Source organism: Sus scrofa, chromosome 11 (assembly GCF_054392235.1).
Source record: "Sus scrofa isolate SSC_HxYL_T2T_F1_AM1 chromosome 11, Sscrofa_HxYL_maternal_Yorkshire_Landrace_v2.0, whole genome shotgun sequence".
NCBI classification, from domain to species: domain Eukaryota; kingdom Metazoa; phylum Chordata; class Mammalia; order Artiodactyla; family Suidae; genus Sus; species Sus scrofa.
This window is the reverse complement of record NC_139393.1, coordinates 13748706-13771274: the sequence shown is the minus strand read 5'-3', so window position 1 is coordinate 13771274 and position 22569 is coordinate 13748706. Positions and strand designations below refer to the sequence as shown.

The window sequence follows — 22569 nt, the reverse complement described above, 5'->3', positions numbered from 1 at the left end:
GTACCAAATACTAACATGAGAAAATGTTTATAGAAAACTAAAGACCACTCACAGAATTCTCAAGGAAACCTAGAGCCCTTAGGTAAGTGTTCTGATGGCTGCTCAGAGTGATTAGTTTTCCCTGGCCCTGGTTTTGCCCACTGATTCCTTGGCATGGAATTCAAAGACAGAACCCTCGAGCCCGGTCCACTCCTAGCTCTTCTGATAACTTGCTTTTGTACATTCCAAATCCTTGACCTGTCCATGCTTTAGATTTCCCTTGTATAGCAGTCCGGAGCTGGCAGAATGCAAATAACTTGAATCTTCATACAAAATAAATAAATTTATTGGAAGACTACACGGTACCTCACAGAACCCAATGGAGTGAAATGCAGCAAGAACTGAGAAACTAGAACCAGGAAGTAAAACCCTTAGGAACCAAGGCATTTACTTTCCGCTTTTCTCTCTATAGACAAATGTCTCATTTTGGCTTCTTTTCGGTCTGATTTTTTTTCTTTCTCCCTCCTTCTCGGTTCCACAAGTTTATTTACAAGCACATGGCACAGATATGACCATTCTCATTCATCTATCTTTACAAATCTCATATCCACAGCTAAATGAACAAGTCCTTCCAAACTTCAAGTTCCCGAGAGAGAAAATAGAATTAATTGTCCAACTTAGGTCATGTTTCTCCCTTTGGTCTCACCAGTTATAAGTAAAGAACAGGAAGGGATGGAGTCATGAAAAATAGAGCATAGTCAGCCAGGACTGGTGAGAAGGGCCTCTGAGATTAGTTTTTGCTAAGAAAGTCATATGGGTTGGAAAGGAACTGATTTGTGGAGAAAAAGGCTTTCATCTCTAGGATTCGTCTCTAAAACTCTTCAAGATGATGTAGGCGTAAATGGAGATCACAGATGCAACAGTGATTTGAAAATATATTTAAGTACTTTAAAATGCTCGATGTGAGTATCAGTATGGTTTCTCCCAAGAGTATTTGGATTGCTCCTGCACTAAATATAACATTTTGGGATAGTTAACATAAACGTCCCAATTAATAGAGACTATACCTTAACAACTGTTCAGTTTACATATTTTGCCAAAACAGTACTTGGAAAGGGATACTACTTTTTGATGTACTTCTTGCTTTTCAGTATAATGATTTTACCCTAAAGTACATTAAGTACAGAGACATAAGAAGTATTACTTTAACAGTGTGTAAAGACTAACCAATTTGTTCAACAGAAGTATCAAGTTAGTAAACATCTTATATTAAAAAAAACTGCATCACATGTTATTTTGGGGCAAGCCCTAGATATTTGCCTTGCATACATCCAACATGTAAGAGGGGACACAAGGGGGTATGTTCTTTGACTCATCTGTGTGACATTACATATATTTCAGAGAATGTTCATGTTTAGTCTTTATTGTTACCCTAAATGTGTTTTTCTATCCTAAATATGTCTCAATTTTATTTTTGAGACATCTGAGTGCAAGATAATCCTGAGTGTAGTAAGCTGAATAACAGCTCCCCAAAGACGTCCATGCCCTAATCCCTGGAACCTGTGAGTTTGTTACCTTACAAGAGAACATAGGTTTGAAGACATGATTAAGTTAACGGTGTGGGTTGGGAAGAAGACAGAGTCAGTTCTGATATGAATAAACTCAATATGTGTCTCTGCTATAAATGAGTGCCACTATGGTCCCAATTTGCCAGTGATCTCACTCAAGCTCTGAGAAGGTAAATAATTCATTCAAGGTTATGTCCTGATATGAGTGTAAATTTTTTTTATTTTGCCAGGTTAGGACATAGAAAGCAGACAAATTAAAACAAGGAGAAAGAGGAAAGAAAAAAAATTGGAGAAGGAGGAGGAGAAAGAAACTAGACACAAAGCACCCTAGCATCTGCTATGACTCTGATTGCATAAAAGAAACCATAGATATTGCAAAGTACTAAAAAGATCATATTCACAGTATAAAGAATGGTTCTTAACATTAATTTCTCCACATAAGATACATGGTTTTTTCATCTAGGACTTTAAAAGCTTTTGAGGAACTGCTTTGGGCACCAAATTCAGGAGGTGCCCTGAATCCCTGACTCTAATTTACATCCTTCACCCCAAACAAGGAGTTTATTTGGAAGCCAGGTCTCCGCATCACTGGCACCTAAGAAGGAAGCATCTCACCAGGTCTGACACAGAGGTTCCTCCTCCTTGCTAATGTAGGAATCATTTACTATATCCTCTTGTAACCTAGCAGGGCTCTGTGGAGCTCCTGGGCACAAAAGGCTTTCTGTGTCCTCCACTTCTTGTTCTTGGGAAATGTGCCACATTCAGCCACTGCAGCCTTCCCTGAGTTCCAAGGGACAGGTTCAGACAGTTGCTGATCAGGGAAGGAGGGGAATGCAAAGACAAGGGAGGAAGAGTCAAAAAACAATAGCATAGCCTTGGGGCAGGACACTGGTTCCCTCGCAAGGGATGCACAAAATGATGCACAAAATAATGATCTTATACACCTAAGAGAAAAGCTATGTTCCTTATGCTTCTTTTCGAAATAAATACTTTAAAACTGAACAGTTTAGAGTCCTTCCTTGTCCTTCTCCCCCGCGTAACTGCACCCTAAACACAATCACCTGTAAACTAGAGACTAGGCACCCTGAGCGCAACCGCCTGTGGGTGAAAGATTACGAGGACATGGCGTTTTGTAGAAACATTCCTCGTTTGCTCTCATCTCCGATCAATATGCCCTTTCCACAAGTACTGTTATTCTGGGCAATAACCCAGAAGACCACTGTCATGATCATGCCAAGATCTCCTGAGTTCAGCTTTGATGACCAAGATTTCCCCAAAGAAAGAAGAATGCATGTCTGTCCCAATCCTGATTCCTACCTGAAAACCTTTCTTCTCCTTTTTACTATAACAAACTCTCTGCAGTTCTTCCCAGTGGAGGGTACAGTCTTTAAGGCATTAGCCTGCTGTGGCCTCCTTTGCCTGGCAAAGCAATAAAAGCTATCTTTTTCTTCTTCACCTAAAATTCTGTCTCACGTTTCTATTCAGCACTGGTGGACAAAGTGTCGGCAACACCCTCATAGCTTTTTTTTAAGTTCAATTCAACCTTCAGTAGCATACTCTGTGTCAAGTTTAAATTTCTGTTTTTCAATCAAAATCAAATATCTTATCATCTATCTTACTGGAAAGCACCAAAGAAAGTATCTGTTTAGCGTACTTATGCTAAACATATCTTAGGCATTGACTTAAGAAGATTAACAGATTCAGTTTTTCTCCAATCTTTTCCATGAACCTCATCCATGCTGAATGGTGAGTGTGTCCAGGGTGCCTTTAAAAACACAAATTGTAAGTTTGTTCTTTTTCATGCTTCAGAATTTACATAAACTCCTATATTGTTACATGACAATAGAAAAGTCTCTTGTTACTAATCATAGGGCTTAAAGGAACAGAATGTGTGCTATGAATCACCACAGATGTTGAGAACAGACCCATCAAGCTTTATTTTGAAGACAGACAGCACTGATTGACTTAACAGAAAGCTATCATTGGCTTGGTTTGCTGTAAGTATTCGTTTGTAAAACATACAGCATATCAGCTAAGATTACTACTACCCGCTCTGAAAATGGAGTCTGAGGAACAAACACTTAGCAATTCTGTGTAGTTCAAGCTTATTGAATACTGATAAAAGATAATTCCTGTAGAACCCTCTCACATCTAGAAACTTGAGCACATTTACAAATGACTTTTTGTTTATCTTTAACAACGACAATAACAATATGGTATAAACACCCTGCCTTATCAATGACAGACTGCACTATCCCTGAAGGTTCCAAGTGGAAGAATTCTCTGCAGTCAGTCCTGACACCTATCAGGTTAGAAGTAATACCTGAGGTTATTTCTGGACCAAGTAAACACTGTTATGTAAATAAAACTACATGTGATATGACAGATAAACTGTCATAGGCTAAAGAGTATTAGAGGAGTTTTAAATGGGATTCTAATATCTTGCCTCATTTCATTCCAAAAAATACCTATCAAAATTTAAAAATGCTAATAATGAGTTCAACTCCTTTTCATTTCCACATGCTAAGTCATATACAGAAACGCATTAAAAACTACTTCTAGAAATATTACCAAGAAATAACGAAAAGAAATATTAAGTGTTGATTGTTCTTCAAATTTAGCATGAAGGTCATAAATGGCATCCTTAACTTGTACACAGCTCAGTCCATCTGTTACACGGATTTAACTTCAGTTTTATTCCTTGCTATTTACAAGTATTATTGCACAGGCTAACAAAAGCAATTAAGATCAAAAGATTTAATTAAGCTGGATTTTTGTTTTACTTTTAGCAGATGTGCCATATATTTTGAAAAGACACTCAAAGTGCTCACAGTTTAGAGAAACAGACAAATATGCAAATAGATGTCAACAAAACAATGTGTTGAATGTACTAGTGAAGAGGCGACCAATACACCTCCACCTCAGTGACACAGGGCAGACACTACAGAGAAACAGAATGGTTGTATTGTTTTAAAATATAAATAAAGATTTGCAAGTTCAAGAATGAAGAATGGGGCTGGAAAGTAGAGAGGAAGAATATTCCGGACAGACTCTGGAAATATTTGCCACAATAACATTGAATCCCTAATAATCCCCTCTTGTTGACTTGGGTGATCTGATTTTTTGGGGTTTATATGATTCCACTATCCTCCCCCAAGAAAAATCAGAAATAAGAAGTGGTTTGTAACTGACATGTTGATACAATCCAGAGCACTTTTTCAAGTGCAAGGGAAATATTTATCAGAACCAAAACTCTGAGTGAAGGAAAACAGTTGGAAACTTAATGATAAGGCATTATTTGGGAAGGATATCTACATATTGTTCTTTGGGAGGAAAATACATACTATAGTTCATTTGACATAATATGACTACGTAAATATTTCTACACAGTAAGAGCATTAAGAACAGTCATTATTGCAATTTTTATTGCTTAAACGAAATTTAAAAATCACCTTAGTAAAACAAACAAAATATCTATAACCGTTGCATGTGTTCTGATAAAAAAATTACAAACTCTTGTGGAAAATTCTTTCTTCTTTCAAACATATTTTATGGCAATAATCATAATTAGGCACATATGTTAATAAAGTAGCACCTGTCTTCCAAATTGTCTCATATCACTAGGGGGTTCAGAACTTACTGGGTCAAATGCAAAGTTCAGATGAATCAATATATGACTGCTATTTTCTCAGATGCAGTAAATTATACATTGCCATTAACTTATCACCAAGTGATATTTATTTCACATAGCTGATGCAACCATTTCAATAACATATTAACAATTATTCACGTTTCTCATCATTATTCATGAATATTAATTGTGTAATGTCTACTCATTGGTGAAGTAATCATATATACAAATTCTATCTCTTTCAAACAAGTCTAGATATCCTCAAGGTTGCCAAAATTCCATGGACAATTTCCAGTCCATCTGTGATTTGAACTCTGCGGCATTTGACCTATTACTGGTCACTGCTCCTTTTTAAAATATTCCGCCATTGGCTTCAGCAACAGCGCTCTATTCTGTGTTTCCCCTACCTCTCCTACCCTGCCTCCCCAGCCTCATTTGTGGACTCTTGATCTTCTTCTGCAGCTTTCTTAAATCCTAGCACTTCTGGAGTTCCCATCTTGGCACAGCGGAAACCAATCGTACTAGGAACCATGAGGTGCGGGTTCGATCCCTGGCCTTGCTCACTGGGTTGAGGATCCGGTGTTGCCATGAGCTGTGGTGCAGGTCACAGATAAGGCTCGGATCTGGCGTTGCTGTGGCTGTGGCATAGGCTGGCATCAACAGCTTCCATTAGACCCCTAGCCTGGGAACCTCCATATTTCTGACTCTGAATTATGGATCCAGGCTCCATGACATGGCTTGACTGACTTGGGAACTCAGATGAGACTGAGCTTGAAGGGCACTGTGACTCCACTGTGGGAAAAACTGAAGTGAAAAATAGGGAGGAAGTATAAGGCTAAACTACAGGAACTGGAACCTGGACTGATTTTTTTTTCTCCAAATAAGACAAATGAGAATTTATTTTTAGCATTAACACAGAAACAAGTAATTCTTAAAGTGCTACAACATAAAATCTACCAGTTAAATCTATCCTTGTGAGCATTAGGAAGATATATAATTTCCTCTCCCAAGAATGTAAAGACAAATATTCTGACTAATAGAAAGAATACAACTGATTTCAGAAGTTCAAGGCTTAGGGACAAAATATCCCAACATATTGTCGCAGCATAGCAGTTATTCAATGTCAATGTTTGGGAGTGCCAATGGAAAAATCACATCCTGGGAAGTGTGCATACATACAGGTAGAAAGATTCCATCATTTATCTAGAATGTTAGGATATTGATTAAATACTACAGAATATGAAACAGTTTGCTCCACGAAAGTACTTTCCATGTCCATTTTCTTGAAAAGCATCTCCAAAAACATTCATCTTTTAAGAGAGATTGTTATTTTAAAATGTTGGCAATTTGTTAGAAACTAATTAGATTTTTTAAATATTTGTTTTGTCTTAAATCCAACTATGAAGTAAGGATAATGTATTCCCTTATGAGGAGGCTGTCTCTGGCTGGCTCCATTGCTAGAGAATTATGAGGCCAGCTGTAATCCTCCTGTGAACCAGTTAGCTTTGTTCATGTTATTCTGAGACAACATACTATATAGCCTTCACCATAGCCAAACATCATGAAGATGAACAAGCCAGGCAAGAAAGAAAGAATTCTAAAAAGGGAACCAGTTGTTATTACGCTTTTGCATGCCTGTGAGCTTTGTCACAATGTACTCTGATACCATTGTCCTCTGAGACTTTAAAGGAAAGACTGATGCAGAAAGAAAGGCACTAAAGTCTCCCAGGACAGAAGGTTCTCCTCATGTGAATCACTGAGGAAGAAGCAGATCCACAGACACACCATCAGAACTTAGGAGGTAAATTTTAATTTTGTAGGAAAGGAGCATCCCATCTCTTCTAGGGCCTCCCCAGAAAGGAGGCTTGACTTTGGACTTTATGAAATGTAGACCCATGTTGAAATACCTCTGGACAATGGAACAGAATGTTAAACATAACATTTTCTGTTTGCTCGGAGCTTCAGATGAGGATTCAATAAGAAAGAAAGAAAAAGAAAGAAAGAAAGAAAGAAAGAAAGAAAGAAAGAAAGAAAGAAAGGAAGGAAGGAAGGAAGGAAGGAGAGAGGGAAGAAAGGAAGGAGGGAAGAGAGGGAGAAAGAAAGAAAGAGAAAGGAAGAAAGGAAGAAAGGAAGAAGAAAGAAAGGGAAAAAATAGAGAAAATATAAATACTTTCATGTATTAAAGCAAAGAGTTGGGCCACATCTGCAGGGAGGCCTTGGTAATTTTAAAGCAGATTTCGCTGGCCTCAGCCATCACCACCCCCCCAGGCTAAATGAATGAAGAAGATGAGGTAATACACAAGTTTTAGAGAGTTTGACTGAGGCAGGTTGAGGATTCCTTTGCAGAGACTGTCAGGGTGCGGTGCATTATTTTCCCTCTCCCAAGGGAGAGAATATGGAATACCTCCCTCCCCTCTCAGGCCGTGGAATAGGACAACTTTGAATAACTTGTTCTGTGGTCCCTGAAATTTGACAGATAAGGAGAATAAAAGCAGTCTTGTTCCTGAAAAGAAAGGCATTAGGCTAACCCATTGTCCTGGGACAACAGAGCAAGGAGCGGTGGGTGAGATGGGAATGACCTGTACTCAAGGCTGTGTGAGCTATCAGAGGGGAGGATGTGGGCTCCACAGGAACAAGTTGGGCTGACTCAGCCTGAGTGGGACTGCTGAAGAGGAAGGCCTGGAGGCATGGGCGGATCCAGCAGGAATGCTCAGATCTGCCCACCAGCATCCAGAGGCCTTGAGGAAGACTGCAAGTGATTAAGAATAGAGAGTATCCACCCTGTCAAAGGAACTGAGAGGCAGTCCTCCAAAGAATCACAAGACACTCCATGACAGCAACAAAAATCATCTTTTTGAATTAGCGCCATCCAGAGGGCATCAACACCAGATTCACTTCAAGTAAGACTTTCTTCTTTTATGCCTCTTCCCTCTCCTACTCTGAACCCAGAAGAGCTGCGTGCCATTCAGGGAATGATGGAGAATAAGCAGAGCAGAAGATGAAAAAAACCCCTTTCGACTGCAGTCTCCTAAGCCTGAAACGTGCCTGGGCTCGGGAAGAGAAAACCTTGAACCTGTGTTAAGGAATGGAATGATGTGATTATACCAAAAAGGGCCCTTAATTGCTTAACAATAACCAGAAACATCACAGCACTTGGCAAAGTCCAGGGCCCAGTGAAAGAGCTACTTGACAAAGCCAGTTTAGTGGAGAGTGGCGAGAACGAACAATGCTACTATCCTTTTGCACCTAGAATTTGTCTTGCTCAATAAACTGGTAGCATTAAGGATCACAGGCACCCTCTATCCTGCAGAGTCAGGCAACTGGCTGAGAGAGGGTCATCACTGTAGGAATTACAAGTGAGGATGAACAGAATCTGTCTGAGAAAGCATCTTCTCTAGGTATATGCTGCTCTCTGGTTATTTCCCTTTTGTTTGCACTAAACATTTAATAATGTCTTAATTTTAACTTTCCAGCATACTGTCACCTAGGTAATATCTAGTTAGTCCAAAGCTCTAAACTCATGTCCCCTAAGGTCATAATGGCATTAATTAGGATGAAATCTCCAAAGATGGCACCTCACAGCAGAGTAAGAATAGGAATTATGAGGTCCAACGGTTCCACCGCAGATGTAGATTCTCCATTGCCAAACTGGGACGATTATATTGATATTGTGTCAAGGAGCTAGAATTGTCTTCAAAAGTATTACAAAACCAAGTGGAAGCATACATCTTACAGCCAGCTAGTCAGTTATACCAGAGTAATTCAAGAGGATCCTTTGCTTATGAGCAAAAGGACTTGATGTCTTGCCTTAAGGCAGTTCACACCAGAGTTCTGACAAAAGGCATGACAAAGCATATTCTATGCTGAGGCTCAAGTATTCTAGGAACGGCAGTTGCACCCACTTCAGCTTGAACAACAGAACTTTAAATTTATTTTGGTCCCATGTTGTGGACAGTTTTTGGAAAAGTGATACTTTCAGTGTAACTGCTAAACAATGAAAGAAAGTCATACACTACATTAAAGCAAATGTAAGGGAAGGTAGCCAAAATTAGGCCTTAGATCAGTGAAGTGCTGGTGCATCCAGAGGTCATACTCCTCCCCCTCCAAAGCCCATGTGTTTCTAGATGCCCCCTTCTACTCCTAAAACTGGTGCTCTGCTCCTGAAGCCACACTCTTAAGAGACTGGTGTCAATGACTTAATTCCCAAAGCCAAGGGATCTCAATGTTATCACTGTGTGTTCTTGTTTTCACTTTGCAATTAATCATTTGCATGACTTTGTTTAAAGTCTGTCTTGCTACAGTAGATAACAAAGTCCCATGAGGACATGTCACTCAAGTTCATTGCTCTATACCCAGCTCTCAGCAGGCTGCCTAGTATATAGCAAGGATTTAAAAAACTAAATTGTTAAATAAATAAAAGGTACTGGAGTTCCCGTCGTGGCGCAGTGGTTAATGAATCCGACTAGGAACCATGAGGTCGCGGGTTCGGTCCCTGCCCTTGCTCAGTGGGTTAACGATCCGGCGTTGCCGTGAGCTGTGGTGTAGGTTGCAGACGCGGCTCGGATCCCGCGTTGCTGTGGCTCTGGCGTAGGCCAGTGGCTACAGCTCCGATTCAACCTCTAGCCTGGGAACCTCCATATGCCGTGGGAGCGGCCCAAGAAATAGCAAAAACAAAAGACAAAAAAAAATAAAATAAAATAAATAAATAAATAAAAGGTACTTAGAGGCCAGCTTGTAAGGAGGTTTTGAATGCCAGGCTATAAAGTATAAATTTATTGAATAAGCAATGGGGAGATACTAAGCTTGTGCCTCTTAGGTTTGACAATATACTGGAATAATTATTCGGGCAGAATAGTGCAGAATCATCTGGATGAGGAGGAAGGCTGGAAACCTATTTCCCACCACAGAGCCCACAGGGACAGACAGGTAAACTCAGACAGATGTCCAAGCAAATCAATCAAAAACTGTCTTAACCAGTTGTGTTTGTTTTGTGTATTTGTGTGTGTGTGTGTGTATTTGTGTGTTTGGGGGGGGGGGGCTGTGTTTCTCTCCCCTCCCTAAAATGACTGGTTAGCTGTCTTAACTAATTAAAATCACAGATAATTAGGGATACAAGGCCTTGTAGCCAAAATCAGGTGAAAGGAGTTTCTGATCTATTTGATAGAGCCTATTGCTAGAGAAGGAAATCTTGGCTAAACCTCAGTTTTGTAAATATTTGAAAATGACCAGAGCATCTGTCCAGTTTCTCTTTCCAGTAATTTTATAACTTTTCACATGAAGAGTCATTAATGTTTCACTTTCTGGACTGGAATGGATGGCATCCCCCTTTAGGGACAAATAGGGATGGCAGCCTCTCAGAGCGAGGGAGGAAAAAAGTCTGGCTGGAGAGACTCCGGCCTAAGCCGAGGTATCCCTTGGGAAACAACCTCAGCCACAGGAGGAAAAGATACGGCTGTGGGTCAATCTCAATCAGACTATGGCAGGTTTTTACACCATAAATAACCTTTGTCATCCACATTTTCTTCCTGTTAACCCTCCTTCTCCATGTCCAACTGCATCTCTTCTAGAAACTCATGTTTATTCAACCCAGTGGATTTACTAAAGCTTTCCTTCTCTCATGAGTCATGAAACCATATTTTATAAACTGTATGGAAAATGTGCAGTTAACTTACTTTCAGATACTCCTGGCCTATACTACAATGAATTCATTTTTCTCTTGAACTTCATTTCAGTAAAGACTGTCAAGGATTCCAAGTTCGGCATGCTATGTCTGGGAGACCAAAAGAAGTATATATTATTTTCTATGATTTGAAAGTCCGAAGACCAGTTTTTAAAAACTAAACTCCCCTCACAGCTTTAAAATTTGAATTTTTAAATTTTCAAAATCTTGTTTCCACTGAAATTATTAGATCTACATCTATTATATAACCAAAACAAACATTTAGACCATATAATCCAACAATTCTAACAATATGGTATTTTCTTTAGAGACAAATAGGATACTAAGAAGAAATAGGAAATAAAGGCAAAAATATCTATTAAAGGCTAATCTTGGGCCTCGTAATAGTCTTGGTACTGTGGAGTACAAAATAGTTGGGTTTTATAGTATAGAAGTGTCCAAGCAAGTATGTCCCTGTTTTTCCTCACTGCATCCTTGGTAGCCAGTACAGCACTTGACTGAGCACTCAATATTTATTTGCTAGATAAATGTTAGTGGATGACTAAATAAGTGAATGAATGAGAATAAATGAATTCTCAATTTGACAGAAATAACTTAAAGGCAGTATGAAGCTGTCTTCTTCCCACAATTTTTTAATCATAGTCTGTTGCCTCTGAAGGTTATGCAAAGGTCACTTTCTGGGTTCCTGAGTGACCTAGCATAGTCCCATGCCTTAAATACTTCCTACAGGCGACAACACCCACTCCAGCTGAACTTCAGACTCCTCCATCCAACTACCTACACAAACACTTCTACTTAAGTGTGTATATGTGTGTGTGCACATGAGTGGAACCAAACAGTGTATCCAAAATTGAACTCTGGATTTCTAATCATCTCCCCACAGCCTGCCTCTCTTCCGTCTTATTCATATTAGCAAATGACACCTCCACACATCAGACTCAAGTCTTGGGTCACCCTTGACTCTGTTCTTTCTCTGCATTCTATGGCCAGCTCATCAGCAAATCATCTTGCTCTACCCCCAAGATATATTCTGGGTCAAACCACTTCTTCCCATTCCAGCACTAACCCTTCTAACCCAGGCAAATTATCCTCATCTGGACTATGGCAAAGCCGCCATGTGTTCATCCTGCTTCCACTTTATCTACCTGGGTGCTTCTAGAACTTAAGTCAGAGCATGTTCTGCTCATGTTCTTTCCTCGCATTCCTTCCCTTTCACTCTAAATAAAAGCAAAGCCCTCACCTCAGCCTGCAGAGCTCTACACAATCGACTCACCACCTACCTCTCAGATACACCCGTCCCCCCCTGCCCCTTAATCATTCTACTTTGATCACACTGGCCTTCTTGGGGCTTTTCACATCCACCAAAAACAGTCCTGCCTCTGGTGATGTTCTTGCTCTCTCCTCACCTAGGTCTTAAAACGGCTCTTTTCACTCAATTCAGGTCTCACCAAAACAGATCACCCTATCAAAGCACCACCTCAAGCCACTCTCAACCCCTCTACACTCCTTGCTTTTCATTCTTATTGCTTATCACCACCCAAAATATCACCGTATCTATATAGGCATCATCTGTCTGCTTTCCACTGCTCTGCACTGGAACACAAGCTCTGTGAGAGCAGGTATTTTCCCTAGAATAGTGCCTGACAGTGCTCTGTGAATTGACCAAAATTCATGGCACTCCGTCCTAGTCATCTTTGAATATCCTATGTGTTGATTTGGTACAAACAGTAAAGATCGGTTCAATGAACACATGGGTTTATCCTAGAAATAAGTTTTCTAAGGGGGCAGTTAAAGTAACAGGGCCAGATGCAACGCCACAGAACTAAGTCGGAGGTTCCACCTTGCTCTGCTTGTGCTTGTAGAGAGCCTAGAATCAAGCCCCCTTCGAAATCTTAGCTCTGAAAGAACAACGCCCTCCCTTGCCAGGGTATGTCAGATGGCCCAGATGTATATTTTGGACACAGCTATGCTTAGTTTGTCTTCAGTCTGACCACAATTACCGTAGGTTAATGATTTCTCCAGAGCAGTCTGTGTTTTCAGTCTGGTTTGCTAACATCCTCCTGATCATGGCTGAAGAGCGATTATTCATGGCGAAAATATCCTGCCTTGACAAACAATGGGGAAAGTTTTAGTGACTTTATATTACCTACTAGTTTCCTTCATCTGAAGGTCATGCTGCACTCATCTTACTGAAATTGCCCCAAACACATACAATTGGTCATTTATGGCACTCGTGTGAAACAAGAATTGTATTTTTTTAAAAACTTAAGAAGCTGTCAAATCCCATTTTTGAGGTACACATGTGTGTCTAGGACCAGTCTCTTCCTTCTCTTTTCAGATTCCGTTACATGCTCTAAGCAACAATTCTTAGGAAAAGGCTTTCATCTTTAAAAACTTTACACAGGAGAAGCATCAATAATAGCAGTAATTATAATCTGAAATTCCTCTCCCTCTTTCAAAAATTTTTTAGCTTCTCTTGCTATCTGAAATTAAATGTCAATGAAAAAATAAGTTTCTGTGAGAATATATATGTAATGAGTCCATTTGAAATTTATTTCACTTTGTTATAATTACTGATCCACAGAGGAATGTTTTCTTCATATAAACTGGAGTAGGATTATCTCTCAGGAGAATTTTTGAGTTTTAATTTTTCCTGTGGTGGTCTATACTATATCCCAAAGTACATTTGCTGGAAGAGGCATCTTACTGTCTCTCAAAATTTGCTTGAGTAATAAGTCATAAGACTGGAATTAAATAGTTATTCTTATAACCAATCAATTATTATCTTTAGACACCTTGTGATAGTTATCCATTACCACTAAAGCATGTCAAAACTATTTTCAAAGACTCAATAAAGCTCAAAATATTATCTTCAGCCTTAATTTTATATAAACTTTCCCCAAAACCTTTTGATGTATGTACATCCCACCAGAAGGAACCCCAACCTGACCCAGGCCTGACCAATCACAGTATCCTATGACCCTAAATGCAGTGCTGGGTCCAAAAATACAACCCAGCCATGTCAATTAGAGCCCTTTCCTTGAAGTGATTTTTTTTTTCAGACATTAAAAGAGAAACATTCCCTTCTGGAGTGCTGAGCTGAAAGGGGCCACCTTCCCAGGCTGCAGGAGTTGGAGAAGGTACAAGAGGGTCATCATCCAGGTACTGATAGTTGCCACCTTCAATTTGAAATAATCCTAGAAATTCTCCTTTCCACTTAGCAAAGCACAATACCAAAACCAACTAGGGACAAGCAGTAAATTTCAACTGAATCTCAGTCCAATGACTTGTCTTCATTCTTTCAACATTTCCCCAGTACTGGTGAATGGGGCAATGACTTTTAAGTTCTTGGACAGCAATGTTTCATGTTTGTGATTTTGTTTTCCATTTCAGGTTTAGAGTTTAGCTTTTTTTATTTCAAACAGGAAAACTCAGGCAAACTACTGAAATTCAGCTCTTTCTGCCATCATTAGTGCCTGGATTTATGGAAAGATGAGGAATCATTAGGGAAAATATGTGAAAGCAAGAGGAGAGGAGAAAGAAGAGTGTGTGTGGTCCTTGGGTGGGCATCCAAGAATGAGAGCAGGCAGGTCATCTCAGTTCCAGCCCTTCCACCAACAGATGAGGTTCCTGAGAGAACACAGGGCTCTCACCTGGTTAATGGAAGCTTAGCCTCCAGCCCCCTTTCATGGAGGAGGCCCATGTGTAGTAGCAAAGGAAGAGGCTGACTCAAAACAGGGGAAAACGCAGCTGAGAAAAAGGCGGAAGAAGGAGAAGAAGGGCTAGTGGGAATGAGAGGGAGAGAATGAATGAATTGAATGAGGTTCACTCAAATATATGAGTCAGAGATTGCAAGGAGATACAGACACTGTTTGAGGTGAGAAAGGGGTTTTGGCGCCATCTGGAAAGGCCCTTTTCACATTTCTCATAGTCTGAGTGAAGCCAGAAATGCCTTGAGAATTCGTGCTCTGGCCGCCATGTCATCCAAGTGTGGGCAGACCTCCCTCCAGCCACACTGAGAAAACCTCTCTGATCTTCCTTAACAATAGCTTTCAAGCCATGAGAGAAAGACCTTATCTGGCATGTGTCCTCTACAAAGCTTACTAAGTATTGCTGTTTGTTATTTTACCAAGTGCTTTTCCAGTCAAACTTTGTTTTAGTTGGGTTGAATAATACAAGCAAACAATTTTGAGAAAATATATATTCATACTCAAGTAAGTCTTCATGAGCATTACTTATCTAGTACAAATTAGATGACAAAACTGCTCACTTGCCACATTATTTTTTTTATTTTGCTGATTGGAGGGAAACTGATATTAGTCAATGAATAAATATTTACTCAAGCCTTGCCAGGACCATGCAACATATGATGTTCTTGGTAAGGGTTTCATCTGAAATTCAGATCTGAAGTTTGGCCTGTTAGAGGCTAAGGGAAAAATCACCTGCTGAAGTTATCCTTCATGTAAGATATACAGAAGAATAAAGTCCTGAGTCCAAATATTACAGAATAAATAAAACATTTATGCCTATTACTCATTATCCTAAATAGCTATTCACGGACAGAAATAAGAATAAACTGATACAGCATACTTGTTATATCACCTTAAGGACAGGGATTAGGTCTCCTTCCTTTGAGGAAGAGTGTCGTGTTGTGCTTAGGAACCAAGCTTCTGGGTACAGATCCAGTGCCACCCACTGCTAGATGTGTGCTGCGGAACAAGTCCTTTAACCTCACTATACCTGTTTCCTTGAGTATAAAAAGGATAATGATAGAACCTTCCTCACGGAATCAGTGCAAAGAAGAAATCAGACACAATTTGTAAATTGCCCAAAATAGTGCCTGGCACACCATCATTACTATACATACATATTAAGCACTACTGCCACTATCATCATCGTCTGAATCCCCTCAAAGCAGGCACGGTAGTGTCTAACACATAATAAGTGCTCATTTAGTATGTATTGGCCAAAGGAATAATGAGTGGAAATTCTGAATCAAAGACACAGTCCCTGTCCTCCATTTATTGGATGCGGGGTGGCTGGCATGACGGTATATAAAAAGAACAACTTCAGCATTAGATGACTTGGATTCAAACCACTTCGGCTCTACGTCCACATACAAATCACTTGACCTGCCTAAGCCTTTGTTTCCACAGATGGTGACAACTAGCTGACACATACATAAGGGTCCAGCTTCATGACAGATGCTTGAGAGATGTTTGTTCTCCCTGTGCCACCCACCCACCCACCCCCTCAAGTGCTAGTTGCCAATTTAGTGGCAGAAACCGTACGTTTCCCAGTATTTAGAAAAGAAGGGACTCGGGAGACACGAATCATCCTGGGCTGTGGACGTCTAAGAGGGTTTCCTGGAAGAGGTAACCTTGAACCTGATCTGGAATGTTGGGAGGATGTCCACACCCTGAAGGCAGGGGAGGAATGACACGGAAGCAAAGCACAGAGCAAGAACTGGAGCAGGTGACCATGAAGGCGAAAGCAGGGAGCTGGGTGAGAATCATCAATGGAGAAGATAGAGACAAATGACAACAGCAAATGTGAAATCTGAAAGGTCTCCTCAGGAAATAGGAAGCCCCCAGGGCCCCTCAGCACAGGTAGCTATGCACTGGTGCTCAAGAGACTGGTTTGCTGGCTGTGGGCACTAAGTAAGGTGAGACTGGCAGATGGTGATGACATTAGATGATGAGATATTTTCATAGTGTAGAGTGGGGGAAAAGCACAAGAAAAAGATGCATCATCTGTCAACAGGCTCGGCCTGCCAGGTATGAGGAGAGAGGGAGGAGCAGAAAAAAACGATCCTACTGTTTTGAGTCTGGGTAAAGGGCAGGAAGGAAAACGGGAGAAGTGAAGACTTTCAGAGGTGACTTGAACCCTGCTTGACAGAGAAAATAACAATTTTCCATGTTTGCCACAGAGACTTGTAAACTATAAAACCATGGAGTTATCTTCTCACAGAATAGGCTTGAATATCTGAGTGAGGCAAAATGATAATACCGACTAACCATAGTTATGAAAATACATGTTTCTTGGTTTCAAAGAACAAAGTTCATCCTAAGTAAGTCATATTTACCCAATGTATTATCTGCAATTATGTTAAATATGAAAAAATTGTGAAAAATAATTTTCCTGTTTTCAAAAGGAAAAAGGAGAAAGGAAAGTATTTTTAAAAGGACTGTAAATTACAATAGAAAGTATTCATGTCTTAATTGCAATAAAATTTGTATAAATAAGCACTATCTACCAAAATATAGTCATTTTGAAACATTTATTCACTAGATTTATAATCAATTTCTTGAAAAATACTGGAGGGATTGGCTTGTCACATAAATCAGACAGATGGTAAGTGTGTAACTTAATTTCTGTCTAAAATTATCTCAACCACTTTACCAAGCAAGTCCTTTAATTATTACTTTTTTTTTTTTTGAAAATCTAGACTCCACTTTACAAATGATTCAACAAACACAAGATGTCTGCCACTTAATGGGAGGTGGCAGTCCCAAGTATACAGACAGACGTCCACTCCACCTTCCAAGAATCTCTGACTCAAATCATAAGCAGGAACCTAGTTGTTTAATGGAGGCTCTTCAACACAAGGAACCTAACACAGACCTAAGTACTCTCCTGATTTGCAGAGGGAAATGGTACCATTTACTTCTTAAATGCTGCTAAAGTAGCTAAGACAATTTGGGAACTTGAACAAGGCCAGTTGACTTTGTTTTCAAAAGTGGTTATTTCACTCTTCCCCTTCCCTTTACCTCTTTAAATTAAACCTGTTAACTAAGTAAGTGTAATTCTGTACAAAGATAATTATTCATTTAAGTCTTCATATGATTTCTTTCCGTTTTTAACTTCCTGAAACTTTTAATTTCCTGTATACTAACAAAGGAAATGAGGTACGCTACTTAACTGAATCCTGGATTCTTACAGTGGTAATTATTAAAAATTTATAAATAATAGCTTGGGTTTGGATCTTTATTATAAGTGTTAAAGTATGAAAATTTGATTATAGTAAGTTTTTCTCTGTATCACATTTCTCATTTGGAAATCATTCACTATTACCATTCTAAATCAATGCTTTATCTTGAGAGATCAGGAAATGTAATGATATATGGCTCCCATAATTTTGAAAACAGCCTACGATGTTAAGATATTCGTTTAGATAGTCATCACGACCACTAATATCATTTACAGAATTAATATGCTCCAGTTACGCACGTAACATGTAATATCTCATTTATTTCTCGCAAAAATGCTGGGAAGTACAAAATATTCTTATCTCCATTTTGCAGATGAGCAGACTGAGGCTTACCAACGTCAAATAACTTGCTCACTATGATACCGCTTGTCAGAAGCAGAGCCGGGATTCGGTCTTAGGCTGCCTGACTCCCAAGGCCTCCAGCCATAGATATGCTGCCTCTGTGATATCATTTTAAATGTTCTATTAATCAAAAAAACATAACCAAGATAAAGCAGAGTGCTTGAGTCTTAATTAGTGGGAGGAAAGGATTTTGATTTCTCCTGGGAGCTATGTGTAAGGGGGATATTTAGAGACTGTCACATTGAACTACCTAGAAATCAGCTAATTCAGTGAAGAGAACTGTAGTAGGAAGATGTCATAAACAAAATTTTCAGCTAAAATATGTTTCTTAAGAAAGCCCACAATTGTCTGACACAAAGCAAGTTTTCAGAATCATTTCCACTGACCTTGGCTTTCAAACCCACTGTGTGCCTTCCCATCACATAATGAGAATCTGTGTAAAATACGTACACACTCTTGGTAGAACTTTTGCAAAAATACTTTTGTACAAATTTTTGGGGAAAATGATAACTTGTGTATTTTTCAAAATATTTCATGCAAAAAAAATGCTTCCCGTTAAAGTCAGCACCTCTTTCTATCTAAAATCTTATGTATTCATGAGTTTTAAAGCTTGTTCTTGGGTTTTGTTTTTTGGGTTGTTTTGTTTTGTTTTGTTTTGTTTTTTTAGGGCTGCAGGTGTGACATATGGAAGTCCCCAGGCTAGGGGTTGAATCGGAGCTGCGGCTGTCAGCCTACACCACAGCCACAGCTACGCCAGATCCAAGTCGCGTCTGTGACCTACACCACAGCTCATGGCACCCTGGACCCCTTAACCCACTGAGCAAGCCCAGGAATCAAACCCGCATCCTCATGGATACCAGTCGGATTCCCTTATCAGTGAGCCGAACGGGAACTCCTGCAGCTATTTTTAAAAGCCAAATATGCAGTTAAAAAGATGTTTCTGCCAGGAGACTTAGGGACTTGTGTAAGGTTGTATAATTCTTTGACTGCCTAATATACGTTAACTGTTGATATATTTTCCACTGTAATATTTAAGAATATAAAGCTTTCATACATACATTTATAGTCAAGACTACATTTCAAACACTACTGGAGAAAAACCATGACATGAAAAAATCCTGTATTATATATAACATTGTAATTTGTAACTACATTCCACTGTAATTTGGAATTTTCTTTTGTTCTTACTTACCTTTGTGTATGTGTTTGACAATTCTGTAATTTGCACTATTTTGAAAACAGAAGTGAAATTATACTATGAAAATGGCTAAAATGTAGTTGAAAACTTCTCATTCTCAAAGAGGTAATCTTATATTTATGTAAAATGGAACTTAACATAAATTATAAAAATGAAGTATTTATTTTAACTATCCTTCGTGGACTTCAAAAGTAATCAGGGAGTTCCCGTCATGGCTCAGTGGTTAACAAACCCAACTATCATCCATGAGGACGCAGGTTCAATTCCTGGCCTCCTTCAGTGGGTTAAGGATCCAGCATTGCCATGAGCTGTGGTGTAGGTCACAGATGCGGCTCGGACCCGGTGTTGCCGTGGTGTAGGCCGGCAGCTACAGCTCCAATTAGACTCCTAACCTACAAACCTCCATATGCCAAGGGTGCAGCCCTAAAAAGACAAAAAGACGAAAAATTAAAAAAACAAAAAATAAAAAGTAATAAGAAGTTTTTGCCACGGAATTATCTAAAGGATTACAAGATTTCCATAAAGTGAAAATAAGATAGATTCAATGAGGCTAACAACAACTTTGTGAGGGAGCAGTCAATACCCACAGACTTGTTACATCATGTTCAGTTGGGGAGCTCAAAGCAGAAAACAGTAATGACTGATACTCTTTGGCTCTTAGAATCAGACACAGGGGGTGGAGGAGAGAGGACTGGAATTCTGTATGTCTAATATCCACAATATTCCATGGTTAGCAGTAAACTATCAATTAAATAGGAAAGGATTGACAATTTAAAAATGAATATTCCAACTTACTAAATATGTTTACTTAGAAACATATTTCAGGGGGAGTTCCCGTCATGGCTCAGTGGTTAACGAATCCGACTAGGAACCTTGAGGTTGCAGGTGCGATCCCTGGCCTGGCTCAGTGGGTTAAGGATCTGGCGTTGCCATGAGCTGGGGTGTAGGTCACAGACAAGGCTTGGATCTGGCATTGCTGTGGCTGTGGTATAGGCCAGTGGCTACAGCTCCAAATAGATCCCTAGCCTGGGAACCTCCATATGCCATGGGTGCAGCCCTAGAAAAAAGACAAGAAAAAAAAAAAAAAGAAACATATTTCACTGAATTTTAATTAAGACCCTGCATTATTGGTTCCTGCTGTAATGACTTCCAGATTCTCTAAATAAAGTGTGTCCTTAAATGTCAGGTGTGTTAACCCCAGCTCGTCAGGTCACCAACCACCCTACCTCAGAGGCAGGCCATAGCCCTTCCTACAGCAGCTCCCATGCCCTCTTCTAGAGCTCTCTGGACAACTCCACCAATGAGCTCGAAGCCCACTATGTCTGAAAGTAACTGATTTTCATCAGCATGAAGCTACTCATTTAAAATATTTGCCCTCCCTTCAACACTTCTTACTTAGACCAGAAGAACTACTGCTTTTATTTTATGTGATCAGTTCTCTCGTTTCCTGGATACATTTATCCAGATGTCTGCACATTTTTTCTCCATCACCCACCCTTCCTCACTAACCAGATTTCACTTTGTCCCACTTCCATCAGTTCGTGAGGCCCCTCTACACATACTTGAATGAAGAGTTCCTTAGAACTAGGAACAGACTTTTTTCTTCCCAGTAAGGAAATTGTTTTCTTGATAGCAAGATAATTATTTGTATTTAATAAATAGAGGTTTTTTCCAAGGAATTTTAAATGAATAACATTGAAAACCACATTTGGTTTAAAATTTCTCATCCTATCATCTTCTAATCTGAGTGAGTCATGACAGAAAAAAATGTTTCTTCCATCAACATGTACAGACAATTCCTTCAGGATGAGCATGACCTAGACTTTCAGGTGGTAAAGTAATGAATTAACTTATTGGTGAGGAAAAAATATACAGTCGTTAAACTACTCTGTGTCTTCATCAAACTGTCTTTGTAACATAACCAAGTCTTAATGAGACTTCTCAAAATGTTTGAATACGTAAGATAATAAACAATCAGAAACCCACCAGAAATCAAAAGCAGGTCACAAATTACTCCCTTTTAAAGGGCACAATAATAGAACAGCCCCAAATGTGGAATGCCAAATTCATTTAGTGCTAACATTCAGAAACTCTAAACATCAGATGGTGATATAATCTTATATTTGTACAACATGGTAACAGCTGAAAATAATGACAGAATTATTTAAGATAAAAGTCTAACAGGAAAGTTTACACAGGTGTGAACAAGCATTGGTATTACATATAGTATATTTTAATAATATTTAATTTCAAATAAATACTCTGATGCTACATGAAGCGCTGAAAATTTTTTTTCACCCCATTGTAATGAAATTATTTTAAGCCCTTTGAGAGTATGAACACTTCTCATTTATATGTGCACCAGCAGACGTAGTACAGTGTCTGCCACACAGAACAATACATACATACCATCTGCCCCGATGTCAAGAAGTGTCGGCAGGTGCTTCAGAGCTCTCACTTCTCATGCTCCAAAACAGAAAATTTGGGGTATATTATGGAAACCTGCATGTTTAAGTTCTCCAAATGCTTCTCGTGTACACCGTAGTCTGATAACTACTTTTTTGTAGTTTAATATTACATATCATTTTTTAAATTTTTTATTTTTATTAAAGTACAGTTGATTTAGCATGTTGTGCCAATTTCTGCTGTACAGCAAAGTGACTCAGTTATACGCATATATGCATTTTTTTATATTCTTTTCCATCACGTTCTAACCCAGGAGACTGCATATAGTTGCCTGTATTATACAACAGGACTTGTTGTTTATCTATTCTAAATATCATAGTTAGCATCTACTAACCCCAAACTCCCAGTTCATCTAAATCTGTCCCTTCCTCCCCCTTGGCAACCACAAGTCTGTTCTCTAAATCTGTGAGTCTGTTTCTGTTTTGTAGATAGGTTCACTTGTGGCATATTTTAGATTCCACATATAAGTGTTTTTCTCTGACTTACTTCACTTAGTATGATAATCTATAGTTGCATCTATGCTGCTGCAAATGGTATTTCATTCTTTTTATGGAGTAGTATTCCATTGTGTATATGTACCACATCTTCTTAATTCCATTCATCTGTCGATGGATATTTAGCTTGTTCTCCTGTCTTGGCTATTGTGAATAGTGCTGCAAAAACAAAAGTTTTTTTCTAATACATTCCCAGGAGTGAGATTGCTGGATCATAAGG

General features: G+C 39.2%; 1 protein-coding gene across 1 annotated transcript in view; it reads right to left on the bottom strand.

Annotated features, from left to right (window-relative positions):
- LOC106505265 (uncharacterized) overlaps window positions 1-22569 on the bottom strand; it is a 281848-nt gene that overhangs the window by 19107 nt on the left and 240172 nt on the right. Inside the window, exon 9 of the mRNA XM_084982501.1 lies at window positions 12859-12959. The gene's annotated coding sequence lies outside the window, so the exon portion shown is untranslated. The remainder of the gene's footprint in view (window positions 1-12858; window positions 12960-22569) is intronic.